This window comes from Pan troglodytes, chromosome 3, assembly GCF_028858775.2.
Source record: "Pan troglodytes isolate AG18354 chromosome 3, NHGRI_mPanTro3-v2.0_pri, whole genome shotgun sequence".
Taxonomy (NCBI): domain Eukaryota; kingdom Metazoa; phylum Chordata; class Mammalia; order Primates; family Hominidae; genus Pan; species Pan troglodytes.
The window spans coordinates 83,835,147-83,850,150 of record NC_072401.2 but is presented as its reverse complement, the minus strand read 5'-3'; the positions used below and the strand labels follow the sequence as shown (position 1 = coordinate 83,850,150).

General features: G+C 39.0%; 1 protein-coding gene across 3 annotated transcripts in view; it reads left to right on the top strand.

The window, feature by feature from the left end:
• The window catches only part of GABRB1 (gamma-aminobutyric acid type A receptor subunit beta1), a 436,422-nt gene that overhangs the window by 398,298 nt on the left and 23,120 nt on the right, over positions 1 to 15,004 (top strand). The window lies entirely within an intron of this gene.

Genomic DNA, 15,004 nt, shown 5'->3' with positions numbered 1-15,004 from the left:
GTGTAAACAGTCAGATATGAAGAAACCGGGCTCTAGAAAAGTCACTCTGGGAATTTACATATTGTCCAAACATAGAAAATGCCAGGGTCGAAATGGAGTAGGGAGAAGCCTGAGTATCCTGACCTTGCTTTAGGTGTGTTAGGTCCTAGATCTGGTTGGAAGTAATGGGGCTTTCCAGAGGATGCTAAAGAAATCAGAAAACATGGTTGGATTCTAAGATCGCAAATCTGGGGATACGTCCAAATCTGCTGCTGCTTAATTCTTATGTCAATCAAGAGTGGCTCCATAACAAGGGCAGAATTAACCTTGGGGACAGGTCTGTGCAATAGAGAAAGAAGACAGATAACCCAAAAAGTGGTAAAAGAAACAAGGTAGACATGACTACCCCTAAGTTTAGGGCTGCATACTTCATGGGACATGTAAGCAAACTGGAAACCGTGAGCAGAAAAAAGTTCCTAAGACTGAGCATACCCTGGGAAGGACCAGAGCCTGGAGAATAAAAGAAAGGGAGCATGAAAAGTGTTCTCAAAGATGGGAGGTGTTATTATGTTAAAAAAAGAAAAAAAGGATTGGGTTTGTTTTCTATTAACATAGAGGTGGGCAAGGATGTCATGGTGGATACTCTCCAAGAAGATGAATTTTTACTGATGATAGAACATGTTTTCTAATGATTATTATCAGAAACACACTCACCCATCCAAACCCAAAGAATGGACTTAGAGGTATGAAGAACAGTGAAAGTGAGACTTTTTAATAATGGCTTTGCAAGATTGGGTGTTTGGTGGGCAGGCACACTTGGGGAAGTCACAACAGGTAATTTATCTCTTACACAAAGTTCCTCCCCCAGTTCCTCATTGGTTGAGTACTGTGGGGTTACAATTTTCCTGGACATCACCTAAGTTTCATTATCCCCTTATAAGGTTATCCCCATCCCCTTCCCTGCTTAAGATTTGATTTCTCAATAACAAAACTGTCTTCCCTTTTATGGGCTGACCCTTCCTCTGCATTCTGTTCTCTTATTGTGACCTTCTAGGTGCCTGAGCCGTGAGGTTTGTTTCATTTGCAAGCGGGCTGCCAGTGCTTAGATTTATCATGCCTTGAAAATGGACCATTGAAAATGTTTTCTCACAATTATCTAAAAACCTAATTAACTACTGAGCAGACTCAGAAAGTAGTAATATGGCTATCTGTAAGCAGTGGATGACCATTCAAACAGTGGGTTATCAGGAATCAAACATTAAATGGGTTGTTGCATTTTGCCTTTAACTGTGAGAATGTTTTAAAAATCTGGCTTCCATAGTTTATTTGCTGCTTCTTGGGGTGTCATGGAGATACAAAGTTCCATGAGAAAGGAACCCAAAGTAGCCTTTTGAATAATTGTTATGCACATCTGGAGCCACTGGAAAAATTAAACCCAGTTGACTGTCTTATCTGAAGCTAAGATGCACAATTCCAAATATCCAATAACTCTGTAGTTTAAAGGATCTACATTGCTACAACAGCAGAGCTCTTGATAAATTCCTAATATGTCTCCTCTCATGTGGGAAGAGTAAGAGGAATTAGGGAGTGGTAGACCCCTATGCTTATTTCAGTAGGTTATTTTCTAACAATAGTTGAAATGCTGATTTTGAGTGTCATTTAGGATACTTTAATTAGGTGCAACTGATGTAAACAGGAAGGAAACGTACTGGCTCCTGTAAGGACCAGGTACTCTCCACTCAACATTCATGTTTGCAAACAGCTAAAAGAGAAAAATAAATTTACCTTTCCTCTGACTATTGAAGAAAAGTCCTAGGTTTCTTTGGGACTGGATCAACTTGGATCACATGCCTATTGCCAAGCAACTAATTTGGCCAGAGCACTGCTATGAGATAATGTTTTAGACCTGGATTGTTGCCTAACCCTGAGCCATTCACCATATTTTAATGATTGGCCTAAGCCAATCAAGATCCACACCATGAAATTTGAGATTGGGTTACAACTGCTCCACAACAGGACATAAACTTATTTCTGCCCACCCATGGATTAGAAGCTTAAATGTCTGCATTATGTGAAACACATTTATGTACAAGACTAGACCATCCCCCTAGCTCTATTAAGCACAGTGGGGAGTAATTTTTATTTTCAAATTAGAAAATGCATCCAAAATAGAGTGTTTCAAGTACCAAAAGAATACTAACATCCCAGATACTTCTACAATTGTACTAACTCCATGCATCTTTATCCATTGACATCAACTTAATTTTATCTGTACTTTCTTCACCACTAAGAAATCCCCAGGGGCTGAAAGGAAATTTCAAGAGTTCCTGTATAGTTATTGTTGCTAGGAAACAACATCCTTGGTATCCAAGTGTTCAGCTCTGAGACACTGTGTGAAGTCACTGGTTCATAAAAGAAAACCTTTGGTAAAATAGGTTGTTTAGGTGTGAGTAAATTGATGTTCTCACTCTGTGGCAAAATGTTCTCGTGTAACCTTTGAAATAATAGTGTATTTCAAAGCCAGTATTCTTTCCTTTGGATCTAACTGCCATTATTGTTCCCATGAAAACTCAAGCTTCTACTTGGAGAGGAGTAAGCTGGCCAGGCACGGTGGCTCATGCCTCTAATGACAGCACTTTGGGAGGCCGAGGGGGACGGGTCATGAGGTCAAGAGTTAGAGACCAGCCTGGCCAACATGGTGAAACCCTGTCTCCACTAAGAATACAAAAATTAGCAGGGTGTGGTGGCACGTGCCTGTAATCCCAGCTACTCAGGAGGCTGAGGCAGGAGAATCGCTTGAACATGAGAGGTGGAGGTTGCAGTGAGCCAGGATCACCCCACTGCACTCCAGCCTGGGCAAAAGAGCAAGACTCCGTCTCAAAGAAAAAAAAAAAGAAAGAAAAGGAGTAAGCCTTCTTTTTTTTCCCCAAATCATCTGTAATTATCTCTGCCTTGAACACTAAGCCTAATGGGTTTTAGTTAAACAAAGTGCGTGTGAGCTTGGAAATAAAGACCCAGACCACTGACTGGATAAATTGTGGAATATTATTAAAATCTCCATTGATCAGTAGTCATAGTCCAGCTTTTTTATTTTGTGTAGTATTGACATGCTCTGCTGCTCTTCAGAAGTGGGAGATAATGTGAGGTGCTGTTTTGACTCGCCCTTCTCCCCACCTCAACTGCAAGCGGCAAACCATCACTGACTCTCAGATAACTGGTGCTTACATGTTTCTCACCTAGGATCTTATAATTCAAAGACCAGCTTGAAGTTGGAGTCCATCACTTCTGTCACTTAGTTAACTCAGTAAGCCTAAAATTAATACACAGATTTTTGCATTTCCTTGGTGCCCAGACTTACCTGTAAGGCCTCTGTGAAGGCGTCCTTCATCAGGGAGTAAATTAGGCTCAAGAATATACCAAATAGGTCCCTCTATCAGATTACCAGTTTGGGACCATAAACTCAAAACTCTAAGAAGCAAACAATATTAACTTATTTATTCAAAAATATGTATTGAAACTTTACTATAGACAGAATCTGTTCTAGGCATCGGGAATTTTTTAAATGAATAAAAGAAGGCCCTTTTCTTCAAAGAGCTTATAATATAATGAGGAATAGAGAAGACAAAGGGTAGAGATAAACACAAAGCTATAGAAACAGTTGAAATATTCTGCATGGTATGTTCAGTACTACGTAACTGACAGGATCCTATCTGGGAAGCAGAAACCACTCAAGCTTTTTCAAAAAGGGAATTTAATATTTAATAGAGACTTTGTTACAAAGGTTGGAAGGGCTAAAAAAAAAAAAAAACGCAGAAAGGAGAAGGAGAAGAGTGCTAAACGGGCAGATGTCAGAGGCTGCTAACATGCTTGCAGTAGAGCACAAGTTTGAATCTGATGTGATCCTGTGAGAGGCACTGTCCTAGTTGTTTATGAAATTGCCAAAAGAGAGGTGACTTCTTCAATTGCCCTGGCAGCAGTCACCAGAAACTGAGGCACTACCATGCTGCAAGAGCCAGGAGCAGGAAGGTTCTTTCTCCCTTCCACCTTTTTTTTTTTTTTTTGAGATGGAGTCTCGTGCAGTCACCAGGCTGAAGTGAAGTGGCACAATCTCGGCTCACTGCAAATTCTGCCTCCCAGGTTCAAGCGATTCTCCTGCCACAGCCTCCTGAGTAGCTGGGACTACAGGTGTGTGCCACCACGCCCAGCTAATTTTTGTATTTTTAGTAGAGACAGGGTTTCGCCATGTTGACCAGGATGGTCTTCATCTGTTGACCTCATAGATCTGCCCGCCTTGGCCTCCCAAAGTGTTGGGATTACAGGCATGAGCCACCACGCCCAGCCTCTCCCTTCCACCTTCTAATCTTCAGCTAGCTCTTCCTAGGGGAAGTATCTAACATGAAGCCAGAGAGGCAGGAAGCCCAGCCCCAGCAGTACAGAGTAGAGCATAGAAAGTGGAGTATGCAGCATAGAAATATCAAGTGAATGACTGGCATGGGTTACAACAGAGGTTTTAATGAAAAGCTCTGGTAATCACAATGCCGGAGCAAATAGTTCTTCCCTAGAAGAGAAAGAAGGTATGTCAATCCAGTGTCTGTTGCAGACAGCAGAAGTCCATCTAGCTAGTTTAGTATGTATGCTAACCTCCTTTGGAAAGCTAACTACATCTCCCAGATTCTCTTGAAACTGAGGTTGTGGCTATAATTTAGTTTTCTGGATTAGATGGAGTCAAGTCATGTCAGAGGTAGTGTTTGAAGCATCCATTTTGCTGGTGCAGATCATAACTCATGGATGGCTCTGGAACCAAGAATTCTGGTTTTAGCTTTCTGTGATCCTGGAGTCAATGTGGTTGCTGTACCTACTTGATTAACAGCTTTCTGATTGTGGCGATCGGTCCCTTTGAAAGGCCAATCTTCACTGTGGTTCTGGGAGTCATTGCTAGTGGCTCAGCCTGGAATCTACTACTTCAGTGTTTTGATTGCAAGCAAAAATGATGAGAATCAGTCCTTGACCTCAAGAAGCTCAGAGCCTAGTGGGGGAAAGACAGATAAGTCAGGTAAAATTCAACATGGTTCTGTGCTTTTTTCGGGGCGTGTGTATAGTGGAGTATATAAAAGTCAATTAGGAGCAGAAAGGACTGTGACCGGTGGCCATAGGAGTCTACCTACAGCTCTCCCTACACTCAATCCTGGCTACCTAATTACCTTGCTCTTCTTGGCCCAGTTTTTTCTTTGCATACTGAAATTGTTGAGGATTTTGTGGTGTTCGTATGGATTCAACTTTGCCAAAGTTCAGTTTTCTTGCTAAAATTGAGTTGCTTATTGAGTAAATTTCATGAAGTAAATCACAATATTCCATTGACATCATCCAACCTTTATATTATTCCCTGTATACAGTATTCATCCTATATGTTACTTCTTCTGCCAGGCAGGCCTGCTCTACCCATCTGGCCAAATCCTCTGAGAAGTTTAACTCCCTTGGGTCAATAGTTTGCTTAGACTGCTATTAGACCATGAGATCCTGAAAAGTAAGGCCACGCCTAACCCACTGCATATCCTTCATGCCTAGGATAGTGTTTGATGCATAGCAGGCACTACAAGTAGGTGTATTGCAATGTCAAGTATATTTTCCATTGATTTGCCTGCAAGTTTAGAGAATTAGGTATGTTTGATGCCATCCCTAAGAACTAGGTATTGTTTTGTGCTTCATCAGGGATCCTGATGGATATCTAGAAAGATAAGAGACTGAATCCAGAGAAGTTGTCTGTGGCAGAGAAGAGTCAGCAAAGACCTCATGTTAGAGTGCTCAGGAGGGGAAAGTAAGCACGCCAGCATCACTGATGGGTGACTCTAAAGCTAACATGGAAGCTGTGTTCTGTCAGCCCTGTTTTTACTGCCTACTTGAAAATGGGCCACCCAGGATCACAAACTAATGACAGGCATAATGAAGTCAAAAGCTATAGGCAAATCCAGACTTCAATTGGGACAAGAGCAAAGGTTCCTATTCAGGCTTTGATCTATAAATAGTATTTCTCTCCACAGAGTCTCTAGATACTGGTTTACAACTCCCTCCTTAACAAATACCCAGTGTAATTATTCTATGTTTATAACTAAAAGCAAAACCATGTGCAGTCTAGCTCAGAAGAGGATAGTCATTCATTCGTGAAATGTGAGGCACTTAACGAGAACCTGACTGAATGAAAGGCCACCCCAGCCCCATATAAAGGTTAGCAAAGGATATTTAGATATGCTACTAAAATCCATGCCTAGATAAGTCAGACAAGAAGACAGCTTTAAATTTGGACTGTATTGCCTTGTCTCCTTAAAGGATTTTTAAAAACTAAATTGTACTTATTTTGATTCCATCTATCTTTATGAAAAATTTCGCCTTTCACGCCATCTTCCTGAATGGATTTTGCTGAGGCATTTTTCATCACATTAAAAAAAAAAAGTCCATGGGAGAAATTTCTCTCAGGCTTGGCATCAGCACTTCCCCTTCTTCCAAGCCAATTGGTTTGTTTTTATCTCATGGGCATGGTGAATTCTTTAACTTATCTGATTTTTGTGTTACTTGATAGAAAAGCAATTTTTTTGTCTCTGAGGAGAGGCAGGTCCGGGTGGTGCTGGCAGTTCATTTCCTCCTCCCTGGAAGTGAGCAGACTCGGCAGATCTGAGTTAAGTAGACAGACACAGAAGCTGGTCTCAACTGCTGAGTTCCTAAGGCTACCCCCTGCAATCCTATAAAAATGTGAAATGTACAGCATTGCAAGGCAGGGTTCAGTGCACCCAGCCTACCTGATGAGCCTAAACCATGGGATAATGAGAATTTGGGAAACAACTGGTGATCCACTACCTCCCTGTATTAGTTTGTTCTCACACTGCTATAAAGAACTACCTGAGAGTAGGTAATTTATGAAGAAAAGAGGTTTAATTGACTCACAGTTCCACAGGCTATACAAAGGCTTGGAGGCCTCAGGAAACTTACAATCATGGCAGAAGGTGAAGGGGTAGCAAGCATGTCTTACCATGGTGCAGCAGAAGAAAGCGAGAGAGAGCAAAGGGGGAAGTGCCACACACACATTTTTAAACCATCAGATCACATTCGAACTCATTCGCTAACACGAGAACAGCAAGGGAAAAATCCACACCCATAATCCAATCACCTCTCACCAGGCCCCTCCTCCCACACGTGGTGATTACAATTCGAGATGAGATTTGGGTGGAGACACAGAGCCAAACCATATCACTCCCTGCTTATAAAATTCTTTCTTAATAAACCCCATTCTAGATCTTCTGGAGGTGTGTATTTGAAATCTCATTGCCCACATGTAGAAAATACATAGGATGCTAAGATTTCCTTCTTTGTAATTTAATTTTTTGATTGTTAATTTACTCACATGATTCAAAACTCAAAATACATTAAAAGTTTAGAGTGAAAATTTCCCTTTCATCCTTATCATCCATCTTCCTAGTCCCCCCAAAAGAAATTGTTATTACCTTGTTATCTGTCCCTCCAGAGTTTTTTCATACACCTACAAGTATATGCAAATATGTTTCTGTTTTTCCCAGATTTTTCCCTCATATATTAGCATGTTGCAACATTATTGTTCTGAACTTTGATTTTTTTAATTGAAACTGGATTTTTGAGATTTTTAATATTATATATAAGAAATTCCTTGTTCTTCTTTATGGCTTTATAATAGTGCATTAATGTGCTATAATTTATAATTTAGTTAACCACTCTTCTCTCGGAGGATGTATTAGTCTGTTTTCACGCTGCTGATACACACCCGAGACTGGGCAATTTACAAAAGAAAGATGTTTAACTGGACTTACAGTTCCACGTGGCCAGGAAAGCCTCACAACCATGGCAGAAGGCAAGGAGGAGCAAGTCATATCTTACATGGATGGCAGGAGGTGAAGAGAGAGAGAATGAGAGCCAAGGGAAATGAGTTTCCCCTTATCAAACCATCAGATCTCGTGAGACTTACTCACTATCAGGAGAACAGTATGGGGGAAACTACCCCCATTATTCAATTATCTCCCACCAGGTCCCTCCCACAACATGAAGCAATTATGGGAGTACAAATCAAGATGAGATTTGGGTGGGAACACAGAGCCAAACCATATCAGGGGACATTTATGTTGTTTCAAATATTTTGCTATTACAACAGTATTTTAATGAATAATCCTGTATGCACATTCTTCACAATTGTGCAATTCACACAAATTTCTAGAAGGAAATTTCTAGAAATTTCTTTAATGATTAATTTCTAGAAATTTTTATAGTTATATTCTCTAGACAGATCTACAGTTTATTTAAGATTTACAATAGTTCATGGCATGAAAGAGTGGTCCAAACTACTTTTTCCAGTAATTCCTAAGCAATGATTTCTTAAAATAGGAGTTGCTTGGTGAAAGGGTATATACATTAATACTTTCGATAGCTGAAGCAAACTGCATTCCATTTGGGTTATAACAAATTACATCCTCATCAGCAACATGAGAGTAGCTGCATCCCCACGTGCTCAGCAAAATATGTTATCACTTTGTGGATTTTTTCCAAGTTATAAGGCAAAAAGGAGTATCTTGATACAGTTTTAATTTTAATTTGAGTTTCTCTGATTATAATTGAGTTTAGGCATTTTTATTTTTCAATGAACTCTCTGTTCATATCCTTTTACTATATTCTCATTAAGGTTTTTGTCTTTTTCTTTTTTGTTGTTTGTAGAAGTTTTTTATATATTAAGAACATTAACCCTTGTCTTAAATATGAACTGCAATTATTTTTTGTCTCTTATTTACTTTTGATTCTGTTTATAGATTTTTGTTGCCACACTTTTTTAATGTAGCTGAATGTGTTAATTTTTTATGACTTATGAATTATTTGTTAGAGTTAGAAAGGCCTCATCCATGCCAGTAGTATAAAATAATTCTCCCATGTTTTCTTGCGGTATAAGCATGGTCATATTTTCTAGATAGATCTACAATTTATTTGAGATTTACAATAGTTTATGACATGAAATAGGGGTCCAAACTGCTGTTTCAAGTAATTCCTCAGCCAGCATGATTTCTTAAGCTATCTTTTCCCCAATAATTTGAGGCACCACTTTTATCATATTCTAAATTTTCCTATGTATTTGGCACAAGTTCTGAATTTTTTATTGTTACCCATTGATCTTTCTTTCAGTTCCAGCACTGGGATCACACTGTTGTAAGTATTGAGGTTGTATAATGTTTTACTACCTGGTAGGGCTAGTTGCTTCTTATTTCTACTTTTTTTTTCTTTTTTGAGATGGAGTCTCGCTCTGTTGCCCAGGCTGCAGTGCAGTGGTGAAATCTCGACTCACTGCAACCTCCACCTCCCAGGTTCAAGCAATTCTCCTCCTTCAGCCTCCTGAGTAACTGAGATTACAGGTGCCTGCCACCATGCTCAGCTAATTTTTTTTTTGTATTTTTAGTAGAGACAGGGTTTCACCATGTTGGCCAGGCTGGTTTCGAACTCCTGATCCCAAGTGATCTACCCACCTCGGCCTCCCAAAGTGCTAGGATTACAGGCGTGAGCCACCACACCCAGCCTATTTCTACTATTTTTTCAGAGTTTTCTTGGGTTTCTTTATTTTAACTTTCAATTCATCTAGTCTAGTTCCCAGAACAAAAATCCTGTTGGCATTATGAGGCAATCATATTAAATTGTGAAACTTACGATGTTGAGTTTTCCTTTCAAAAATATGCTATGCCTTTTATTTGTTCAAGGCTTCTTTTGTGCCCTTCAAATTTATTTTAAATGTTGCTTCATATGTGTTTTGCATATTTATGACCAAATTTATTACTGGATAATTTTGTCTCTATTTTTAACTGGTCCTTTTCATCTATTATATGTTATAAGTTATTGTTGTATATATTAAAGTTATCAATTTCTGTATAGTAATTTTATACCCCATTACCCTACCAAATTCTTATTGTTTGTAATAGCTCTTCAGTTAATTCTTTGGAGTTTACTGAATATACAATTGCATAATTTGCAAATCCTGATAGTTTAACCAGCAGCTTTCCAACTCTGTACCTCAACTTTCTTTCTGTTGTCCAATGTCTTGGTTAGTATTTCCAGAACAATGTTAAATATGAACAATGGTAGTAGACACTCTCATCTTCTCCTTAACTTTCATGGGAATGTTTTCTGTTTCCACACTAAACATGATGCTGGTTTGGGACCAGGAAAGATATATCTTCCCATGTTAAGGAAATATCTTCTCATATATATATAGAGAGAGAGAGAGAGAGACAGAGAGACAGAGAGAGAGACAGAGAGAGACGGAGAGAGACGGTGTCTCGCACTGTCGCCCAGGATGGAGTGCAGTGGCGCCATCTCTGCTCACTGCAATTTCCGCCTCCCAGGTTCACGCCATTCTCCTGCCTCAGCCTCGCGAGTAGCTGGGACTGCAAGCGCCCGCCACCACGCCCGGCTAAATTTTTGTGTGAGGTTTTTTTGTTTTTTGTTTGTTTGTTTGTTTGTTTTGTTTTGTTTTGTTTTGTTTTGTTTTTGAGACGGAGTCTCGCTCTGTCACCGCAGCTGGAGTGCAGTGGCGCTATCTCGGCTCACTGCAAGCTCCGCCTCCCGGGTTCACGCCATTCTCCCGCCTCAGCCTCCTGAGTAGCTGGGACTATAGGGGCCCGCCACCATGCCCGGCTAATTTTCTGTATTTTTAGTAGAGACGGGGTTTCACCATGTTAGCCAGGATGGTCTCAATCTCCTGACCTCGTGATCCGCCCACCTTGGCCTCTCCAAGTGCTGGGATTACAGGCGTGAGCCACGGCACCGGGCCCTTTCTCATATTTATTGAATAATGTTTTTTGCTTTGTTAAAAGAGAACTAGTGTTGAAAGTTATCAAATGCCATTTTAGTATCTGTATAAATAACCATATGGGTTTTATTCTCCTTAGATTTGTTATTGTAATGAAGTATATTACTAGATTTTCTAATGTTAACCTTAGAATAAACCATATTGATTATGCTTTATTATTTAAAATACTGCTGGATTTTGTTTGCTAATATGTTCTGCTTACTTTATGAAAATAATTTAGAAATTTTCATTCTTAGCCTATGTTTTGGAACTGTTTAAGTAGCAATAGAATTATCAGTTCTTAAATGTCTGTTTGTAGGGATGAAATCAAGCTGTTTTGATTTTCTGTGCCTCCTTATTTGAGCTTTAAAAAATGCTTTCTTCTGAGAAAATTACCCATTTCATCCACATTTTCAAATTAATTTGTATGAAATTGATTAGTCATGATTCTTTACCATTCCTCTCTTTCTAAGGTGGATTCCCTTATCTGTCCTGATTGATCTGTTTGATTAGAGTCTTCTGTAGAAGAGTTTCCTCATGCAGGTACCTAGATGATATGTCCTCTGAATCTTTATATATCTTCTCTGGAAAGAAGTGGTATTTTGGCAGGGAGTAGTACTTTTGGGTCTCATAGTTGCTGTCCTTTATGCCTATATTCTAGATGTTCTGTGGGTGTCATTCCATAATCTTTTCTTTCCAGCATTGTGTATAAGAAGTTCAATACTTTTTCCATTGAAAACACCTTGTACTTTCTGTCTGGAAGATTGTAAGACTATTATTACACCCTTGGAGTTTAGGAATGATATTGGGATGACCTGGTATATTCAGCTTGCCAATCTGCAAAATAATTTATTTAGTAAGCTCTGGGGAATTTGTATTTTCTTTTTGTTTATTATGGCTCCTCGTCTATATAACTCCCTTCTTTCAGGAATGCCCACTATTCCTATATTAGATCTCCTAGATGAGTCCTTCAAAGCTTTTATAGTTTCTTCATGCTTTCCAAATATCTATAAAATTGTCTTCCAAGCCACAGATTGTGGCCTCATCAGTGGCCATCTTCTCTTCAACTTATGTAAGACATTTCATATATTAAAAAAAAAACCATTGAGTTTTAGAATAAAAAGTTGCCTGTGCTGTAATCAGATATCTGTAAGCGTTCCTATATTTTTACCAAGAGTGAGGAATGAAGAGTTCAAGCTATTATTTGCTTCCTCCTCAGTTCTTTTCCTCCTCAGTTCTTTTCACTAGATGATACCTAAATCTAGTTGTTCCACTTGTTTTCCTTCTCTAGGGCTACTGGGTTCCTTATATGCATTGTTATTTTTTCTTGCATATTCTTTGGGGTTTGGGCCCAGCTGCCAGGTCACCTTAAAAGGAACAAAGTTATAGATGGAAAGCATAGTGAGCTCCAGCCTGTTGATGCACCAGGAGGTAGTCTCTCTCTCTCTCTCTCTCTCTCTCTCTCTCTCTCTCTCTCAGTGACCCAACCTGCCTTTTCTTCTCTCTCTTTTTTTTCAATATCTTTAGGGGTTTTTACTTACATGGATGAATTATATAGTGGTGAAGTCTGGGTTATTGATATATCCATTACCCAAATAGTGTACATTGTACCTAATAGGTGATTTTTTTATCCCTTACCCTCCTCCCAGCCTCCCCACTTCTGAGTCTCCAACATTCTTTATACCACTGTGTATGCCTTTGCCTACCCATAGCTTAGCTCTCACTTATAAATAAGAGCATGCAATATTTGATTTTCTGTTCCTGAGTTACTTCATATAGGATAATGGCCTCCAACTCCATCCAAGTTGCTGCAAGATACATTATTTTGTTCTTTTGTTCTTCTCTTTTTTTTTTTTTTTTTTTGAGACGGAGTCTCGCTGTGTCACCCAGGCTGGAGTGCAATGGCGCGATCTCCGCTCACTGCAAGCTCCGCCTCCGGGGTTCAGGCCATTATGATTGAGTAGTACTCCATGGTGTATATATATGCCACATTTTTCTTATGCATTCATCAGTTGGTGGGCACTTAGATTGGCTCCATATCTTTGCAATTGTAAACTGTGTTGTGATAAATGTACGAATGCAGTCTTTTATATATAATGACTTCTTTTCCTTTGAGTAGATACCCAGTAGTGGGATTGCTAAATCGAATTGTATTTTTAAAAAGTCAAAAAACAATAGATGTTGTGAAATGGAAACGTTTATGCTCTGTTGGTAGGAATGTAAATTAGCACAATATCTATGGAAAACAGTATGGCGATTTCTCAGCCCACCTTTTTAACTTTCCCACATCCCCTTAAAGGACTGAGATGACAGAAGTTCCTCCAGACAGTCATACAGGTGGTAATACCCTTCCTTCTTTAGTAGGCCCAACAGCCCCTTCACCCGGCTATCTTCTTTGATCTCACTGTTCTAATCCCCACCCAAGGACTCCATGCCACCAGTCCCTAGGTTCTCTCTAGTGGCTGAGGGGGGAAAGAAAATCCCATGATGCCATTGTCCACTGGATCCAGACAGGGCTGAGAACTCACATTCCCCAGATACTACTTCCTGCTGGGCTTAGGAGAGGTAACTCACGGTTGAATTGGAATTGGAAAGGAAGGAATCTGGGTTGAATATAAGCTGTCATATTGCCACTAACCATTTCAACTAAGAAAGGAGTTTTGTATTCTAAAATCCATGAATGGGATCCATGATCTCCTGAAATTGCCATCAAATTCCATCTATCTATCTATCTATCTATCTATCATCTATCTATCTGTGTATATTTTTCTATGGATTTTATTGGCAGGTTTTTACCAAATTCTCAAGGAGACATTTAGAATCAGTCTTACAGAATCATACCCAAACTTGGTAAAGTCCCCAATATGCCAATTAGTCCCATGTAGATTATTCTAAGTCCAATAGTAAAGAGGGTCTTAGTCTTTCAGACACTGGTGATTATATCTGGAAGCCAGTTTAAAGCAGTAAAGTTAAGACAGTTTTGTTTTCCTTTTTAAAAGCGGGGAAGGGAGTAGGGAAAAATAGCTTAAAATTTCTTACATTCTGCAAGGACAAGTTGATGGTGACCCTTTGGCACCTGGCATTCAACTTCTAAATATCAAATACATCATTTTTTATCTCTTGAAAAGGTATTACTGGCTTTAATCAAAAGTAGATCAGCATGGTGTCCACTACAAAAAGCTTATGTGGTTACCTTTGAAACACTAGCCCCTGCAATTCTAATGGAAAAAAAGATTTTATGCTTTTTTATTTGAGGTGAACCTAAATAGAAAATGAATTTAGAAAGAGCTTCTTTGTCTCTAGCTGGTAGAGAAAAATATAGTCTTAAAATATTCCTAAAATTATTTTTAGATTTTTAAAATGTATCTGTACATTCTTCTTATGCAAGTTACTCTTATACATAATGATAACCCAGCTAGACCACTGCCAGGTGGGAGTAGAGTGAGAAGAGGAAGAGATTAGGCCATCAGCAAAGGGCCTTCATGCTGAAGACCTGAGGACAAGCCCTTGTATTACAATCTACAGTTCCCTACACATTCCCCTTAAATTAACTAAAGTTCACTCTCATAAGTATAAAGATATAAAAGCATTATCAAAAATTTATGTAGTCCTAAGACTTTCACCCACATATTAGCTATAATAATATTAGCTATAATCAAAGGATATTAATAAAAGCTTGCCAAATTTTCTAAAAGAAATATGTAGTTTTTAATGTCTTAATCATGTAATGCCTATATATAAACTTGGTCTTTCATTACACTTCATCTCTTTACACTATCTGTTATCCATTTAACAAATATGTGCTCAATTATTATTACTTGTTGTGCTATTGTTGTTGTTAAGTAGCACATAGCCAAAGCCATGTCCAGGTACCTAGAATTCAGCCATCCCCCAATTTAACCAAGGAATGCAAATTAGTAGATACAATAAGAATAAATTTGCAGCAATGACATCAGATATCACTAAACGATCCAGAGCTTAAGTCCAGTAAAGCCAGATGCACCCATTCTTTCAATGAAGCTACTAACAAACCATCAGAAATAGCACTCCACATGAGACCTGCATACCACCCTAGTTTAAAGCAATGCCACCTTACCACTTTTGTGCTGGGAATTTTTCCTCTAGCTCCCAGATGGTATTCAAAATGATTTCCTAAACTTTGTTTAACCGTGCTGTTTTTATTGG